Source organism: Lynx rufus, unplaced genomic scaffold (genome assembly GCF_022079265.1).
Source record: "Lynx rufus isolate CCGP_SWC_20201006 ecotype Redwood Valley unplaced genomic scaffold, mLynRuf1.p SCAF_3, whole genome shotgun sequence".
In the NCBI taxonomy this organism is placed as follows: Eukaryota; Metazoa; Chordata; class Mammalia; order Carnivora; family Felidae; genus Lynx; species Lynx rufus.
Genome location: NW_025814845.1, coordinates 196,317,476 through 196,335,641, shown reverse-complemented (window position 1 = coordinate 196,335,641; position 18,166 = coordinate 196,317,476). Strand labels below are relative to the sequence as shown.

Genomic DNA, 18,166 nt, shown 5'->3' with positions numbered 1-18,166 from the left:
TGATGAAACAGGCTTATTTCTATACCTTAGAAGCTGCAGCCTAATGGTCAGGCTTCTTTTTTTTTAATGTTTATTTTTGAGACAGAGAGAGACAGAGCATGAACGGGGGAGGGTCAGAGAGAGAGGGAAACACAGAATCGGAAACAGGCTCCAGGCTACGAGCTCTCAGCACAGAGCCCGATGCGGGACTGGAACTCACGGACCGCGAGATCATGGCCTGAGCCAAAGTCGGACGTTTAACCGACTGAGCCACCCAGGCGCCCCATAATGGTCAGGCTTCTAATTTAACATACATCTAGGCGCTGACTAGAATCCTCCCTGGAGATCAGCAAGGTGGTGGGTGCCATCATGCTCTTTTTTCTGCAGTATGCTAGGTCACCAGTATCTCCCTGAAAGGAACTTGTACAGGTCTGACAACTGGGCTTCTGCAGCTGCCATGGAGGGCACACACCCCTTAATCGCCTGGTTGTGGTGACCAACAGAGCTTACATTTACCAGTCCCATAGAACTGTAGCAAATAAAAGAATTCTTAACTGGCTATTCCCCCCGGGGTTCAGTACAAGGGGAGCAGACAGAAATGCCCACCTCCTGGTCTTTCCCTAAAAAAGTTCTATTTGCCTACTTTAAAAAGGTACTGTCTTCAGGTCTGATTTTAATTACCCTATACCTAGCCGCTGACATCCTCCCCATTGGGACACTTACAGATTTTCATACACCCTCAACAACTGGGGGCCAATAAAAACAAAGGAGGACACTTGGTCAATCAAAATGTTTGAAAGACAACCAAGAGCTAGGGTCAGGCTGAAAGGGAAGTTTCAACTTTTACATGAGACCCCACTTTCAAGATGGGAGGAGGTGGCCATCTCATCTAACGCAGAGAACCCAAAGCACATAGGCAAGGAAAATGAAACAAACATAGGCATATGTTCCAAACAAAATAAGATAAATCTCCAGACCTAAGACCTTAATGAAACAGAGATAAGTGATTTACCTGATGAAAAGGTCAAAATTATTGTCATAAAGATGGTCATTGAGGTCAGGAGAAAAATCCATGCAGAAAATGAGAATTTGAACAAAGTCCTTAATATATACAACTTTTATTCATCAAAAATAAATTAACCTTGTTGAAAGAACAGATCACAATGGATGTAGGAGAAACTTTTAACTGAATGATAAAAATATATCAAATTTTGTGGGATTTAGTTAATGGAGTACTTAGAAATATATGGCTTTAAGTCAATTTATCAGAGTTGATGAAGTGGGTATATATGCCCACCATAGAAGAAGCAGAAGAAAGTTCAACTATATTCATCATAGCCCAAATCTGGACTGAGTCCAAATGTCCATCAACAGAATAGGTAAATTGTAGTCCATTCTACACAATATTACTATACAAGAAAAACCATGCTACACAATAAAGAAGAATTACCGATTTGTAGGATGAGAATGTTTCGAACAGGAAAGCAATCGTATCCATATAAGGGCTACTTGCTCTGGCCACTCCCAATCCGATCGTTTGGAGAAGGTGTGCAAAGGAGGGTTCTCTCCTAAATCTTTAGCACCATCTCTCCAGAAACAAACAACCTCTGATTTTGCCTAAACTTCCATACATTCGCTTATTAAAATGGTTCTTTTAGCTTCTGAAAGATGCCGAGGACTCAACTTACTCCAAAATGCCAGATGGCACACAGATGTTAACCACTTCCTCCATCATCCTTGATCTTCTCACACTTACCCACTGAAAGACCATGGACGCTTACTTCCAAACACTGTCCTTTTCTCTCAGGATTAACTTTACCTAAAATTTTCATACACAATCACATCCCCCTGGCAACGGCCCTAGACACTCCAAAGTACCAGCTTCTTCCGGCTTCCTCCCCTGACACATGGCTCAAAAGAGCTCATCAAGCTTTAGCTGTCACTTTTGTATCTCACCACCCAGAAGATATAAGTAGGAACAAAGGAAGTACCCCTTCTTCTTAAGAGGTTTCCCAGAGGTCTCAGACAAAACCCCTGCTCACATCCCATTAACTGTAGTCAATGTGGTCACATGGCCACACTTTGCTATAGAGGAAGTTAGGGAAAGCCTTTACTTACAAGGCAGTCTTCCCAACTTCAATTCTGGGTTCTTACCACAAAGAACAGTAGAATGGATACTAGGAATTTCTGCTACCACCTCCATTCCAAAAAATAAGCTTCCATGCTCATCAGTAGATGACAGCAATTGTTTTTGCAGCTCTGTGTTTTCCTCTTCCAGGGTGTGCAAGAAGAAAAACAGTTGTCTACTTTATCAGAGTGTAAGTCACAGTTCAGCTGGCTCAGATGCCCAGTTAGACCTGGATCTGGCAAGACCAATACAGAGCCTCTACTCAGCCAGCATCCCATGCTGTGCATGGTAACCTTGAGCCGTGTATATTAAAGGCAATTGTTGATGATTTTATTATTCTCTGATATTGAATACAAATATTTCTTGTACTTCTCTTCAGCAATATTTTTGGGCACTTGGCTCCAAAAGTGGAAGGTCTCCAGAATGCCAGGGTGGCTTAGTTGGTTGAGGGTATGACTCTTAATTTTAGCTCAGGTCATGATCCCAGGGTAGTGGGATTGAGCCCCACATTGGGCTCTGCGGAGCCTGCTTAAGATTCTCTCTTCTCTTCTCTCTCTCTCTCTTTCTCTCTCCTTCTCCTCCTCTGCAACTTATGTTCTCTTGCTCTCTAAAAAAAACAAAAACAAAAACAAAAAGTGGAAAGCCTCTTTCAGGATAAAGCTATGGCCTCACCAGGGAGCTCATCAAGATAAAAATCTTCTGCACAGTGAAGGAAATTTTCAGCAAAACTAAAAGGTAACCAACAGAACAGGAGAAGGTATTTGCAAACAACATATCAGATTGTTGCAGGGAGTATGGCCGGAGTCGCAAAAGATGAGTCCAAAAACAAAGTGCAGTTAAGTGAAGGTCCTCATACTCCAGTCGGAATGAGGCCCTGACTCCAGAATGAAGCCTCTTTTTATTAGGATAGTTGTTAAAGACCACGTGCATAAAATCAGCTAAGCATGTGTCAATCTAATCAATCTAATGGTTTACCTTTTCAAAGTTGAATTTTGAGTTAATTGGCTTCTATAATACTAGGAAGGGTCAGGTGTGAAGGAGGAACTGACCCTGGACAATGTTAATGGCTCTAGGCGTTCCTTACAAGCGAGCCACATTTCAGCTGTGTAAACATGTCCTAAGGCCTTGCACCTTCTCCAGCCCTTCCCTTTTGAAGTCTTTTCCTTTGGTGCTTCTCTCCTGCATCTCCCACATCAAATGAAGGGTTAGTATCCAAATCTATAAAGAACTTATCAAACTCAACACCCAAAAAACAAATAATCCAGTGAAGAAATGGGCAAAAGACATGAATGGACACTTTTCCAAAGGAGACATCCAGATGGCTAACAGACACATGAAAAAAATGCTCAACATCACTTATCAGGGAAACACAAATCAAAATCATAATGAGATACCACCTCACACCAGTCAGAATGGCTAATATGAACAACTCAGGCAACAACAGACGTTGACAAGGATGCAGAGAAAGAGGATCTTTTTGCACTGCTGGTGGGAATGCAAACCGGTCGGTCACTCTGGCAAAACAGTGTGGAGTTTCCTCTAAAAGTTAAAAATAGAACTATCCTACAACCCAGCAACTGCACTACTAGGTATTTATCCAAGGGATACAGGTATGCTGTTTCGAAGGGGCACGTGCACCCCAATGTTTATAGCAGCACCGTCGACAGTAGTTAAAGTATGGAAAGAGCCCAAATGCCCATCGACGGATGAATGGATAAAGAAGATGTAGTATATATAGAGAGTATTACTCAGTAATTAGAAAGAATGAAATCTTGCCATTTGCAACAACGCGGATGGAACTAGAAGGTATTATGCTAAGTGAAATTGGTCAGAGAACGACAAATATGACTTCACCCATATGTGGAATTTAAGATACAAAACAGATGAACCTAAGGGAAGGGGAGCAAAAATAATATAAAAACAAGGAGGGGGACAAAACATGAGACTCTTAAATATAGAGAACTGAGGGTTGCTGGAGAGGTGGTAGGTGGGGGGATGGGCCAAATGACTAAGGGACATTAAGGAAGGCACTTGTTGGGATGAGCACTGGGTGTTATACATAGGGGATGAATCACTGGATTCTACTCCTGAAATCATTTTTGTACTATATGCTAACTAACTCGGATGTAAATTAAAAAATAAATTAAAAAATTTTTAAAAAGAAAAAAAAAAGCTACAGCCTTACCAGAGATGTCTGCATGGCACTGAACTCATGCTCCATTTGAGTAACCACCTATCCTCAATTTTCTTTACTCAGTTTATTATTTGTTTTATTCTGCATGCATCATTGAAAGTTGCCGTAGGGTTTGTTGGTAGCAAAGTGAAATCCACACACAGTACCACGTGTCAAGCTTGAGTATTTTGGAGAGAGACAAAATTAGAAAGGAAGAATCTCATCTGAAGCATCAAGCCAACGATGAGTCATATCTAACGCAGGAGGCCAGGAGAAACAGGTGGCTGGATGTTACAAGTTGCCACTTGTAAGACAGGATGAAAAGTGGATGTAGGTCAGGACAGCAGTTCGGTACTGAGCCTTCATTGCTCTGCTTGAGTGGGGCCAGCCACAGCTGCAGAGCAGGCTGGGCCAGGTCATAAAAGCCCCTGGAAGTCATAAAGAGGTGTGACTTCGTCCTTAGAAAAGAGAGGTCATTGAAGAGTTTTCAGAGGGAGAAGGGCAAGGTCAGGTTTGTTTCAGAAAGGTGGTGCTGGTGAGCTACAGTACCAGCACTGTATTCTAGCAGAAATAACATCCAGGGGCCAGTGGCAAAGACAGGGTAAGTCAAAAGGGATCTGGTAAAAGAAGGAATTCGAATAATTGAAGCCCAATGAAGAAACTGGCCAGTTGTAGAAGATACAGGGTGGGGTGTACCTGGATGAAGTTGCGGGGGGCGGGGTGGGGGAAGTGGAGGGCTATTTCGAGTCCTTTAGCATCAAACTGAGTCAGGGGAGAGCAGGGTGGTAATGGTGCAGGCATGTTCTGCTGAGAACACTTAAAATTCTTGTAGCATTCCCAAGCTCAGATGTCAACAAGGCAGATAAAAAAAAAAAAAAATCTGCAGCTCAGAAGTAATCTGTAGATTTGAGGGCCATTAGCCAAACACAGAGAGGAAATGGAGTCACTCAAGGACATCTAGACTGGCCAAGGCATGTAGGAGAGGCAAAGGCTGATCATAGCCAGCTTTCAAAAATGTTCCGTGAAGGACAGAACATCCTCAGAGGAGAGATGGCTTCAGAGCACATTCTCTGCTAAGACAAACACCAACAAGCATTTCAACCAACTGCAACGACTTGCAATAAATCCTGTAAGCGATGTGTGCTCAAGGGACTGTCGATGGATAAGCTGTCTGGGGAAGGAGGAGGAGAGGACAAAGGCTGGGGGATACTTTAGGCAGGGAGAAAACTGGAGCAAGTTCCCAATGGATGAGTTAGTGGGGAGAACATTCTAGCAGACGTGAGAACACTTCTAAAATACTAAAGGAGCACACAGCAAAGCTGTGTTGTGCTGAACGGAGAGAGAGCTGAACGGAGCTTAGGTTAGGAGGTGTCCGAAACGCAGGCCAGGACCAGACTGGAAAGAGCGTCAGCCTTGTCCCGAAGTGCATGTACCCCAAAGAGATCTAAGCCAGGATTGTTCCGATACACGGAAGACAAACGTACTTAAAGCACATTAGGTAAAAGGGAGTCTATTACTAAGCATCAAGGATTCTTCCCTTTTCACTCCCTTTCTTGGGATGCATGTGGGCTGTGGGCCTGCAGCATTATCATCCCTGCAGGGTTTTTTTTAAATCTAGTTCTCCCAAAGCATCAACATGTGTGCCATTTGGGTTTTCTGAGACACCAATTAAGTCTGCGATTCGCCATGACTTCCATGCTCTGCTGCTCAGTTCTGTTTGGCTCACAATCTCGGTCTCTGATGGTCTGGGGCATAGGTACCACGGGTCCCACACCAGGGGCTGAAGAGAGAGATTCCCTTTTACACATCTCATTCTACAGCTCTCACTTAGCAGGGACCCTGGGGAGCGCAGCCAAAGAAGGGCCCATGGATTAGGAGAGCACCCTTTACATATCAACACGGTGACAGCACGACAGGGGTATTCAATATGCCGTAGGAAGAAAACATGGTACATCTCGCTGGAGTGCAAATCTCTCTAATTCAGGAAGCTTTTACCGATTTCTTGTTTGCTAGGCGTTGGTGCAGGCTGTCAAAATACAGCAAAGACCAAACAAAGTCTCACCTCTCAAGGAGCCTACATTCTAGTTAGGGCAAGACAGAAAATACAGGTCACATAGAAATAAATGTGACATAGAGCAGCATGTGGGGGATTCTGTTAGGATTAGGTTTGGCTTCAAACGACAAGAAAACGGACACTTGGGTGGCTCAGTCGGTTAAATGTCTCTTAGCTAAGTGACTCTTAGTCTTGGCCCAGGTCGTGATCTCACCCTTCAGAAGTTCAAGTCCCGCATCGGGCTGTGCACTGACAGTGCTGAGCCTTTTTGGGATGCTCTCTTTCCCTCTCTCTCTGCCCGTCCCCCATGCATGCTGTCTCTGTCGCTCTCAAAATAAATCAACTTAAAAAAAATTAAAATTAAATAACAAAAAAACCCACTAAAACCAGCTTACACGGAGTTAAAGTTCCTTTTTTGCTTTCATAACACCTGGAGGAAGTTAAGTCCCAGGCTGGTATGAAGGGTCGGGAATTCACGTTCCTTTCAGGATTGCTCTGCCTTGTGTGCCCATCAGTTTGGCTGCTGGAGTGCCAGTCATGACCTATCACTTCACCTAAAAGGAGAAGGCTACCTAAACTCATCCCATCCCACCCGTATGCCACTTCCTTTTACACCTCACCGGCTAAATCGAGCTGCAGGAAAAGCTGGGAAGCTTTTACATGCGCCTAGGTAAACATTAGGGATGTAACTATTATGAAAAAAGGGGAGCGTGAATATTGGAGGAAACTAGCATCTGTTACAGGTCAGGAAAGGCACAAAGGGGGCGCAGGGGTCACGCAGGATGGTTACGGGAGGGTCTGTCAGGCAACGGTCAACAGAGCCTGGGGAACAAACAGCTAAACACACTCGCAGATGAAGGGAGAACAGGACAAATTCGGGGAAGGCCCTCGTGCTCCACGCACGGGAAGGACAGCGAAAGGTCAGGATGGCGGACTCGGCAAAAAGGCCAGAGTAACTTACCGATCAAGTGACACGGGTTGCTCACTTCCCGCAGTAAGCAGGATCATCACCTAGAGTCTTAGGGTCCCAGAAGGGAGAAGAGAGTGCATTTATGGGGTTTTAGGGTCTGGGCCTGAGTAGATTTACGAGGCTCTTTCAATGTGGGGCCCTAACTGGGTTTGGACAAAGTGTGTGATGTGACAGCTGACGACTGGTAGGCACAGCTAGGCGAGGGCTTCGGAACCCGTCTGACATGCAAACAGTTCTTTGCTGAGCACCCCAGGGAGCAGTGTGTCCAGAGAAGGCAGTTTGCCCGGATGAGCTACCCCGAGCCACCGGCTGTCCTGAGAACAGTGTGGTAAGCAGCCCATGGTCTGCATCGAAGGAGTGCAGAGATTCCCGAAGAAAACAACCACCGCGGTACTTACTGGTTTCTGGCCTTATCTTCCCTGCGAGAATTTCCTGGAGCAAAGACTAAGGTCGTGTTGAAGGAGGGCTAGTTAGGTTGCCGAGGTGCTCCGAGTTTTCTATGTGCCCTCAGGAGGCGGCTCGTGGGGGCTGGTGGGCCCCGGGCAGGACTTAATTTGGATTTTACTCCAAGATGGGAGTGTCTCGAGCAGAGAAGGAAAAAAGGATCACCTGCCTGCTGTATTCATTATTAGGGCCATCCTAACAAAGCATCACAGGCTAGGTAGCTTCTACACAAATTTGTTAGGTCACACTTCTGGAGGCTGAGGTGTGTGGGCAAGAGGGTAGTGGCATTGGCTCCTACACGGGGCTGTAAGGGGGGGGATCTGACCCAGGCCGCTCTCCTTTGCACAGAGGGCGTCTTTATCCTAGGTGTCTCTTCGCGTCACATTCCCTCTGTGCATGGATCTCAATCCCAACCCCCCCACCCTTTTAAAGTTTTTGTTAATGTTTATTTTTGAGAAAGAGAGAGAGAGTGCAAGAGGGGGAGGGACAGAGAGAGTCGGAAACACAGGATTTGAAGCAGACTCCAAACTCTGAGCTGTCAGCACAGAGCCCGACACGGGGCTTGAACCCACGAGCCATGAGATCATGACGTGAGCCGAAGTCAGATGCTTAACTGACTGAGCCACCCAGGTGCCCCTCATTTTCCCCTTCTCATATGGACACCAGTCCTAATGAATTAAGGCCCCCAAAGCACCTCATTTAAACTTGATTACCTCTGTACCTCTCCAAATGTCATATTCTGAGATTCTGAGGGTTAGGACTTCATCATATGAATTTCAAGGACACAATTCAAATATGATAAATAGGATTGTGAGGGATGAGAGTATTGGTAGAGAGAGAAAATGGAGGCTATTACAGTTGCATAGCTAAGAAGGTGGCACCTGGGAGGAAGGTGGTCGCTGAGAGGTAGAAAGGGAATGGGTTCTGGGTGTATTTTGATGCTGAAGCCGAGAGTTTACTGATGGATTGCATGCAGGATGGGGAAGAAGAATCAAGAAGGACTACGAAGAGTTAGCCAGTGATAAATTAAAACTGCGACATACTCAGCTCCTTGCTGCCCCAGGATCTTTGCACTTACTGTTCCCTCAGCCTGAAATACTCTCATCTTAGATCTTCTCATCATTCCAATTTTAATTTAAATGTCTCCTCCTTGGAGAGGCATTTCTGGACCTTATCATGTACAATGATCACATCACGTTGTCTTAGCTCACTGCTTGCCCTTAGAATTCATTGATACACTATTCTTCATCTCTCACCACGGACCTGGAAGTAACACCTAGACAGGGATCTTACCTGCTTTGGTGAAGGCTGTGTTAGCAGTTCCTACATCAGAGCCTTGCAAACAAGCCTTCACTAACAGATTGAATCGGCGAATGGATAAGGACCTAGTGCCAACAGGTGAGCAACAGATAAACGTAGAGTAACCCGTACGTTTCTAGAGTGGAGGACTGGGCAGACAGCAGAAAAGAGGAGAACCCACATCAACCTGGCTTTCACAGAGATTGGCTTGCTCCTGTAACCACGGGGTTGAGAGTGGGTTTCGTTTGATTCAGTAGCTGGAGGTTGTCATCAAAGACTTGTCTATTTCTCTGCTGGGCGTCAGCAACATCCCCAAACTGACTTCCCTTAACGTGGCAAAGGGACTATGTAGACGCAGGCGTCCCCCCAGTCAACTCACTCACTGGAAGAGAGAGAGAGGGGCATGTCTTCCGGCAGCTCCTTTAGCAGAGTGGACAGGATTGCTTTCCACACTCCCCCAGTTGTCTTTGGGTCTCAGAAGCCCTCACGGGTTCATTCCTAGACCGATTTTTGTGGCCACACAAGTGGGGCTACTTTGTAATAGACCAACGGTTCATGAAACCTGTAGACAACACTTAAAAAAAATCAGTTCGGGGCACGTGGGTGGCTCAGTCGGTTGAGCGTCTTGACTTCAGCTCAGGTCATGACTCGGGGTTCGTGAGTTGGAGCCCCACACGCAGCTCACCGCTATCAGCGCAGAGTTGGCTTTTGGACCCCCCATCTCCTGCTTGCACGTTCTCTTTCAAAAAATAAACCATTAGGGGCGCCTGGGTGGCGCAGTCGGTTAAGTGTCCGACTTCAGCCAGGTCACGATCTCGCGGTCCGTGAGTTCGAGCCCCGCATCGGGCTCTGGGCTGACGGCTCAGAGCCTGGAGCCTGTTTCCGATTCTGTGTCTCCCTCTCTCTCTGCCCCTCCCCCGTTCATGCTCTGTCTCTCTCTGTCCCAAAAATGGATGAACGTTGAAAAAAAAAAATAAAAAAAAATAAAAAATAAACCATTAAAAAATAAAAATAGATCAGTTATACCTATTGATATTTACCGTATTGGAAATTTAAAACAAGAAACTTAAAAATATCTAGTTCCTTTAAAAACACTTTTAAACCTGTTACATTTTAACGATATTTTCATGAAAAAAGATAGACTTTGAAAAGGAGATTTAGTAAGAACAGTGGCCACAGCTTTACATGGTCTTTCAAGTCTCTTTGATGTCTGGCTTAGTTGCATACACCCGGCTTGTCTCCATTCACTCTGTTGCCGTGATTTTTTTGGTGGAGGCAAATGAAAAATATCCAGCCTCCACCAGATATGCGATTGGAAAAAGGACGGTTTGTATTGGCCTTTCCAGATAAGAAAGAATAGCCACATTATTACAGGAAAACCCAGCAACTGGTAGTTTCTTAGAGGTTGCTAGCCACGTGGAGCTTACTGTAGGACGTTTTTGTACCCTATAATATTAAAATCCTTTGCTCTGTCTTGCGCTCTGAAAGAACCCTTTACCCATGCAATGGCTTGGACACCAAACACTGGCTTACAAATTATTGGTTCACCGACGTTTGCCTATCTTCCAGATAGGGACATAAAATACTGAAAAAGTCACTGTGGTGATTATCGCAGAATTTTTAAAAGTCTGAAGTATTGGGAACACGACAAACTCATGGGAGCAAACTTGAGCTTCCCAAAATTCTAATTTCATTTGAAAGCTCAAGTTTTATTAGCAGCCATATCATCAGTTTTCCTTGAAGTGACACTTGGTTCATTTTTGAGAAAGTATCTTCCAGAATAATCATAGCTTATGTTATTCTTCCGAGTAAAAAAAAAAAAAAAAAAAAGATGTTCCATTAAAAAAAAAAAAGTGGCTAGTTCAGTTCGAAAAAAAAGGTGTTTTTTTCCCATCCAGAGAACTATTGTACTTTGGTGAAATCACATGTGCTTCATAAATAACTCTCCATTTACTCACAAACAGTGTTAAAGTGTAAGGATTTAATAAGCTTGGTATTTTTTTTAAATCTTTATTCACTTTTGAGAGACAGAGACAGAGCATGAGTGGGGGAGGGGCATAGAGAAAGGGGGGACACGGAATCTGAAGCAGGTTCCAGGGCTCTGAGCTGTCAGCACAGAGCCCAACGCAGGGCTCGAACCCACGAACCGCGAGATCACGACCTGAGCCGAAGTCAGACGCTCAACTGACTGAGCCACCCAGGCACCCCAATAAGCTTGGGATTTTTTTTTTTGCTTCATCAAGGACATTAAGTGAGATGAGTGTGTTTCTGCTGCGAGTCCGTGGTGATGGGCACCTGGGCACTCGCGTGCTTTGGTACCTTGGCTTGGATGCGTGCTAAGATGCTACCAGGTTCACCTGAAGTCGTCCCTGAAAAGTCAACACAGTGAGAAAGGCAAATCAGGATACAGTACCATCATGAAACATTTCCCCTGGATGTGTCCTGGGGGAGCTTCAGGGGTTCAAGGTCCACACTTCAGACACCACTGCCTGACACCTGCTAATTTTGGCCCATCCCCAGAGCACAGGTGGGGTCAACTTCCCCCCAAATGGCACCTTCGTTGGGGATTGGATCTGCTCAAAAATCTTCATGTGAAGAGGGGAACAGAGCCATGGACGGACAAACATCCACTAAGAGGCAGAGGTAAACAACTAGAAAGTTTTTATAGCTCTAACTTACAGGTGAGAAGTCAGGACTTGGGACAGCGGCGAAAGGGATTTCCAGATTTCATCTAACATTAAAAAAAGAAAAAGTACTGTGTAAGTCTTTTGGAACAAGGATGCCTTGTTTTAGTTTTACAAGTAAAAACACAGGATTGCATGGTAGCTGACTAATAGAGACCAAGTGTTGGGCTAACAAGTTTAGGTTGTTCGTGAATAGAAGGTATTCTCGTTGGAGATCTTCTATCACTCACGCGGAGATCTTCTATCCCTTTCTAAGGGCACTACACCCAGATCAGCACCCTCTGTTACCACCTACGAGGGTCTATTTACAGTATAACCGATTCGGTTACAGCTTTCATGACACTCCACACCTGAGCTCATGTGGATTCAATTTGGGTGTTCCTCAAGGCCCTCAGTGACACTATAACATCTCACGGCATTCAGGGTGAATATTCTGTAGTTTGTAGCATAAATATAATTGCTTACTTAACTCTGCTGTCAGATTACTCTGTGGAGATTCCAAGATCTCTTGAGAATCTATACTCAAGGAGGATTGTCTTAGGATCATCCCAGATAAAATCTCCTCTATCTGAATATTATAAACATATTGTCTTCTATTTTTTATAGTATGCTCCTGTTTTTAATTTTTGTTAACGTTTTTATGTTTAAATCCTGTCTGGTTTTTATTTTGGTGTTAGCTGTCATGTTTGTTCACATTTTTCAAAACATGAACACTAGTATCAACATTTTTTGACTAATTCTTTGTTTCAAAAGCCACTTTCAAAAAATTCAAAATACACAGTACATGGGTTTCTCAACTCTTCATTTTGCTCACCTGAACCTTCTATTTCTTCACTAGTAAAATACTATGACTGTATTTTAGAGCACGTTTTGGTACCTACTGGAGAAATCCACCCTAGCGTGTTTCTATTGCTGCTATAGCAAATTACCATAGTAGCTGAAGTAATGTCTTATCTTGGAGATCAGAAGTCCAAAATTGGGCCTCACTGGATTAAAGTCAAGGTGTCAGCAGGCCTGGTTCCTTCTGGTTTCTGGGAAGGGATCTGTTCTGCAGCCTTCCTCCATCTTCAAAGCCAGCCAACAGGCCGAATCAGCCTGAGCTCCTTGTCTGCCTCCCTCTTTCCCTTTGTAAGGGCCCTGGTGATTACGTGGAACCCACCTGGATAGGTAGCCCAGGACTCTCTCAAGGTTAGCTGATTGGTAATCCTAACTCCAACGGAGTCCCAAATTCTCTTTTGCCATGTGAATTAATTTACTCACAAGTTCAAGTTAGGATCTTTGGCTAGCCATCATTCTGTCTGCCATTCAGTATTCCTCCTTTAAAAAAATTTCTCGAGTTGTTTTCCTTCATGAGTTTTCGAATGGATTTGCCAAGGTCCCACTATATTTTGCTCCTTCACACCTCCTCTCAAAACAACAACAAAAAATCTAGAGTTTTAGTGAACATATATTAAAGTCAAGGTGTGAGGCTGAGCATTTTATTCATCGTAACGATGATAAAAACCCCACTTCCATTTATGTCAGAGGAGCGACTATTACTTCTCTTGCTGTATGTAAAAAATACGGTTTTCATAATCGAAAGGTATACTCTACTTGCAGATACATGATACAGTTACATAATGTTACTTTTCTGGATATTTTATTTTTGTGATCCGCCGGCTATTTTTGTGGGTTTTTTTTTTTTCACTCTAAACAAATATCCATGTTCAAATCTAATTTTGTTTTTGTAACCTGTGTTTTTTTAAAAGGCTCCCACACCACCAGCTAAGTTCCATGCCCCATGGGACTGTTTCCATCTGTAGGTGAAATGAAATTCCACCTGGCTACACAAGCCTGAAACTTGGAAGGCATCGTTCACTCCTCCCTTTCTCATTTATCACCACCAGTCAATCAACTCCTGTGGATCACACCTCTTAGCTACCTCTTACAAAAGGTCACCTCTTGGCTTTTTATTTGCCCACGTAATAAGGAAATCCCAGCTCCTCCCCTGCCCCAACACACACCTCACAAGGGTCACAACCTCAGGGCCTTTACCTGTTCTCCATCTTTACCTCTGAAACCCAGCAGAGTGGGTGGGATATACAATTAGCAGTGGCTATGTATTTGTGGAATCAATATTTCTTTGTAAAAACTTGCAACAATCAAGTCCAGTTGAACTTCATCTGTGCTTCCTTCCCTGCCCCAGAGATAATCACGGCCATCAGTAGTTTCTAGACATTTGCATGTACAAATACATGGTTTTAGTTTTTACTGAAATGGGATAATAACTGCACATGTTATTCAGCAACTACTTTTCCCACCTAATGTCTTGGAGATCTAGGACAGTTCATTTGGATCTCTTTGTTCCTTTTTATCTACAGCATAGTATTCTACTTGGTCGTCTCTGTGAATTCATGTAATCATTCTACTGTGGACATTCATTTAATTAGATGTGTTGACTCAAAGGGTATCTGTCCAGGTTTACTAGATACTGTCAAATTTCCCTCCAACAATGCTGTACCTGAGGAATTAGCTTCTTGTTCTCCATACATGGTCACTAACAAAGTCTAAGCCCACACTATTTCTAGCTAGGAGTCTAGCACATCTCCCAACTGCTTCCAATCTACTTTCCACACTGCCTAGAACAACTTTTTTTTTTAAATCAAGTCTAAGGTCACTTCCCTCTTTAAAACCTTTTAATAGCTTTCCAGATCCTTTAGGATAACGTCTAGAATCCTTTACATCTCCTAAGTTCTGCTGTCATGTGGTTCTTGCCTATCCGTCCTTTCCAGACTAAACCGCTATCATGTCTCCTTCCCTCGCCCACTTTCTCCACCAACAGTTCTCAAACTATTCCACGGGGTGACCCTGAGAGTCTGTAAAGATGTGTTCATAAGTAGTTTTAAAGGAACGTGACTTTCGGATGCTTAACTTTCCTAAAGCTGGTGTATGAAGACTCCTGGAAGGCCAGACCCACCTTGCATGTCATGATGGCTCCACCCACCTGGCCCACCTCCAATCTTACTATATGGTACTACAGGGAGGTGGAAAGGTGTAACTTGAGGATGGCAAAAGACAATTTAAACTTTCTTTTAATGAAGGCATCATTAAGGCACGCATTGCCAATAAAACTTTACTTTTATTTGCAATAATTACCAGATTTTGTGACACACACTGATTACACTGTATGATGCTAACAAAAGTAAGAGCTCAATCCAGAAGGAATTTTTACTCTTAGATACCTGAGATAAGACTGGTAAAAGACTTTGAGTCTTAAGAAGATATTCCATAAAGTCAAATTCTGTGATAGAAGTGGAATGAAATACGTTTTCAAGGAGAAAAAGAAAGGATCACTATAAAATCCTAATTGAGTAAAAATCTTAAGTATTTAAATAAATGATGATGGATAATAAATCCCCATGGTATTCATAATCCACTCAGACCATTTAAAAGATTTCTGTAATCACTTTAAAATGTTGGGGGCTCCTGGGTGGCCCTGTCCGTTAAAGGTTGGCCTCCTGGTTTGGGTTCAGGTCATCATCTCGCGGTCCGTGAGGACAAGTCCCAAGTCAGGCCGTGTGGTGGCTGCATGGAGCCTGCTTGGGATTCTCATCCTTCCTCTCCCTGTGCCCCTCCCCCGCATGCACGTGCACTCCCTCAAAATAAATGTTAAAAGAAATAAAGTGTAACTCATCAGAACTTATTTTGTAACTAATTAAACCTATGACAAAAACAACTTTAGCTATTAACTGTAAAATGTGTGAGGGAAATACATTTCTTTTAGGGGGCATGCAGACAATTTTTTAAAAGTGTGGCCCATTCCATTGCTCCACACGGGGCTTTTCAGAGCTTGAGGGCACTGCACACTCTTTTTGGGGGGGCAGAAGGAGAGAATCTTTTTTTTTTTTTTTAAGTTTATTTATTTTTGAGAGAGAGCACACATGTGCACAGAGTGGGGGGACAGAGGATCCCAAGCGGGCTCCGTGCTGACTGCAGAGAGCCTCATGGGAGCCTTGAACCCACCAACCATGGGATCGTGACCTGAGCTGAAGTCCGACGCTTAGCCGAGTGAGCCACCCAAGGGCCCCAGACACTGCACGCTCTTATTTCAGCCCTTCAGGTACAGCCTTCTCACTCGGGAGGCTCCTCCTCTCCAGCTGCAGCCTAGCTATCTCCACTGTTCAGCTTCATCATAAGCGTCACTGTTCGAGAAGGCTTCTTTGTCCCCAGACTAAATAAAATCTCCTTTAATATCTTGCCCTATCCCAATATCCTGTTTGCATACAAACATGTGGGAACATGTAAGCCCTCACACGACCTTGGCACCAGGAAAGCCTACACAGAACCGGTCTTTTCACTGTTGTTTGTATCCCAGGGGCAATGTCTGCAGGCTAGGGTAGCTATGCTTCTCTAAAAAAACCCGTTTTTCTAGAGTGGTACAAGAGGAAGTCAGATTGCAAGGAATTAAAAAAAAAAAAATGTACAGGGGCGCCTGGGTGGCTGCGTGAGTTGAGCGTCCGACTTCGGCTCAGGTCACGATCTCCCCGGTTTGTGAGTTCCGGGCCTGCGACGGGTTCTGTGCTGACAGCTCAGAGCCTGGAGCCTGCTTCGGATTCTGTGTCACCTTCTCTCTCTGCCCCTCCCCCAAATAAAAAAAAATGTACAAAGTGAGAAGCAGAAGCAGAGGATGTGGGTTGATTACAGCTTGGGGGAGGAGGGGTTGCTAGCAGCCAAAAGGGAAAGTGAATCTGCCACTGTTAGAAAAGAGAAGAGCACACGGGCCGTCACCAGGTAGGGAGGGGCTGGGTTTTGACACCAACGGGGAAAGAGGCTCAGCTCTCAAGAGTCTCCATGCCAAAACACTGCACAGAGCTTTACGACCGGTGACCAACAGTAACTGGGGCGTAATTCACAGAAATAACGCATTTACATACGTCCACTAATTACTGACTCCATACATACAGATTGTAATGTGAACGCCGAGCCTGTTTTATCTCTTCATACATTTTTCTAATTGTAGGGATGTCTGGTCTCCATCAAAGGAAGCAGGAGCGGCACTGGGTTTGCACATATCCATGCCCATGACTCTTTCCCTCCAAAAAGAAATCTAGTTCCTCTCACAGTACAAGCCATTACCTTCCATAGAAAGAGAGGGGAAACCCTGCAAAGTCTTCCTTTTGTGCAACACTTCCTGTTGGCGGTATACTTGTCCAAATACTTGGTGCCTTGAGAACTCTCTGCCCACCTGGCTTGCTCTCCTAACATAACCATCTACCAATCATCATACAGATGATTGTCAATCATGTACAGATAGAGAAAGGAGCCACTGTCCTGGCCCGGATTCCCATTTTCCATTAAAATGCCTCCCTGCATAAAGGTACCTCACTGGCTTCCAAGAAGAGGAAAAACAAAACAAAATTTTATCATTGAAAGCCCTTGGCATTCTTTTGAAGTGCAACTCTCCCCGGAAAGAGTTACATTTTAAACCTTTTGTAGTGAAGCCAAAGGCAGTAGAAGGATCCAAAAGTTCTCTGGATCTGTTTTTACATGAATAAAAATGCCCTGCCTCCGCAGGCTTTTGTGAAGGTCACCCAAGTAGGTCAGTACTTTACATATTCTTTATGCACAGTCCTGGTACTTTTTAAGTACTGCATAAAACATGGCTATATATATATATATATACATACCCTGGCCCTGGGTGGGGGGCGGGGGGTGAAGCAAGCGTGAATTGGAAAGGTCTGATCCAAGTGTGGTAAGAACCTCCCGAAGAGGCCGGCCAGCGGTGCGTTAACGTGTAATTATCATCATTATTGTGATGGAAGGAGGAGGCCTGACTCCCCACCACCCCAGCGGAAGGAAGGGAGTCCTGTGCACTTGCTGGGGAGAAGGGGAAGCAGCAGAGAAGGCGGAGGGTGTGGGAGCCGCCCTGAGACTGAAGCCATCTCGCTAAGCTTAGCCGGGGACAGATAACCCGGGGCGGAGCTTTGATGGCGCTAACCGCTCCAGTTCCGTCTTTCTGGCCTTCCCAAACCAAGCTTGACAAATATTTGCTGAAGGCATGAGTCCTCTTGACTGGAGACCGCAGAGTCTGCAACGCATGAGATACACAGCGCGTCATCTGTGCACCCCGAGTAAGGGGACGGACGTCTCAGCTTAACGGGCGCATCCCGGGGACCTAGGGGCCCTCAGAGCATGCGAGCTGCAGGTGGGGCATGCCCTCAAAGCAACCCGGGCCCAGAATCCAACGGAGGGCGCACACGACCGCCCGGGTCCCCTCTCCTGGCCGCACCCACCTTCACCCCACGGGCCTGGCAACCGCCACCTTCCTTCCCGCTTCTGCAGCGAGGCCGAGCTTTGAGGCATGCGCGGCGGCACAGCCTGACGGTCCGCGCGTCCGGTCGGCAGAAGCGCTTCAACCGTCAGCGCGCTCGACCAATCAGAGCATGTGTTAATTTCA

At 44.9% G+C, this 18,166-nt stretch overlaps 1 long non-coding RNA gene across 1 annotated transcript; it reads right to left on the bottom strand.

Annotated features, from left to right (window-relative positions):
- Positions 1 to 11,217: 11,217 nt before the first annotated feature.
- Positions 11,218 to 18,122, bottom strand: LOC124520674 (uncharacterized). The gene is made up of 3 exons (XR_006964362.1): positions 18,003 to 18,122; positions 17,397 to 17,797; positions 11,218 to 11,777 (listed from the first exon to the last, which is right to left on the bottom strand). It is a non-coding gene; the product is annotated as an uncharacterized LOC124520674 (long non-coding RNA).
- Between the last annotated feature and the right edge of the window lie 44 nt (positions 18,123 to 18,166).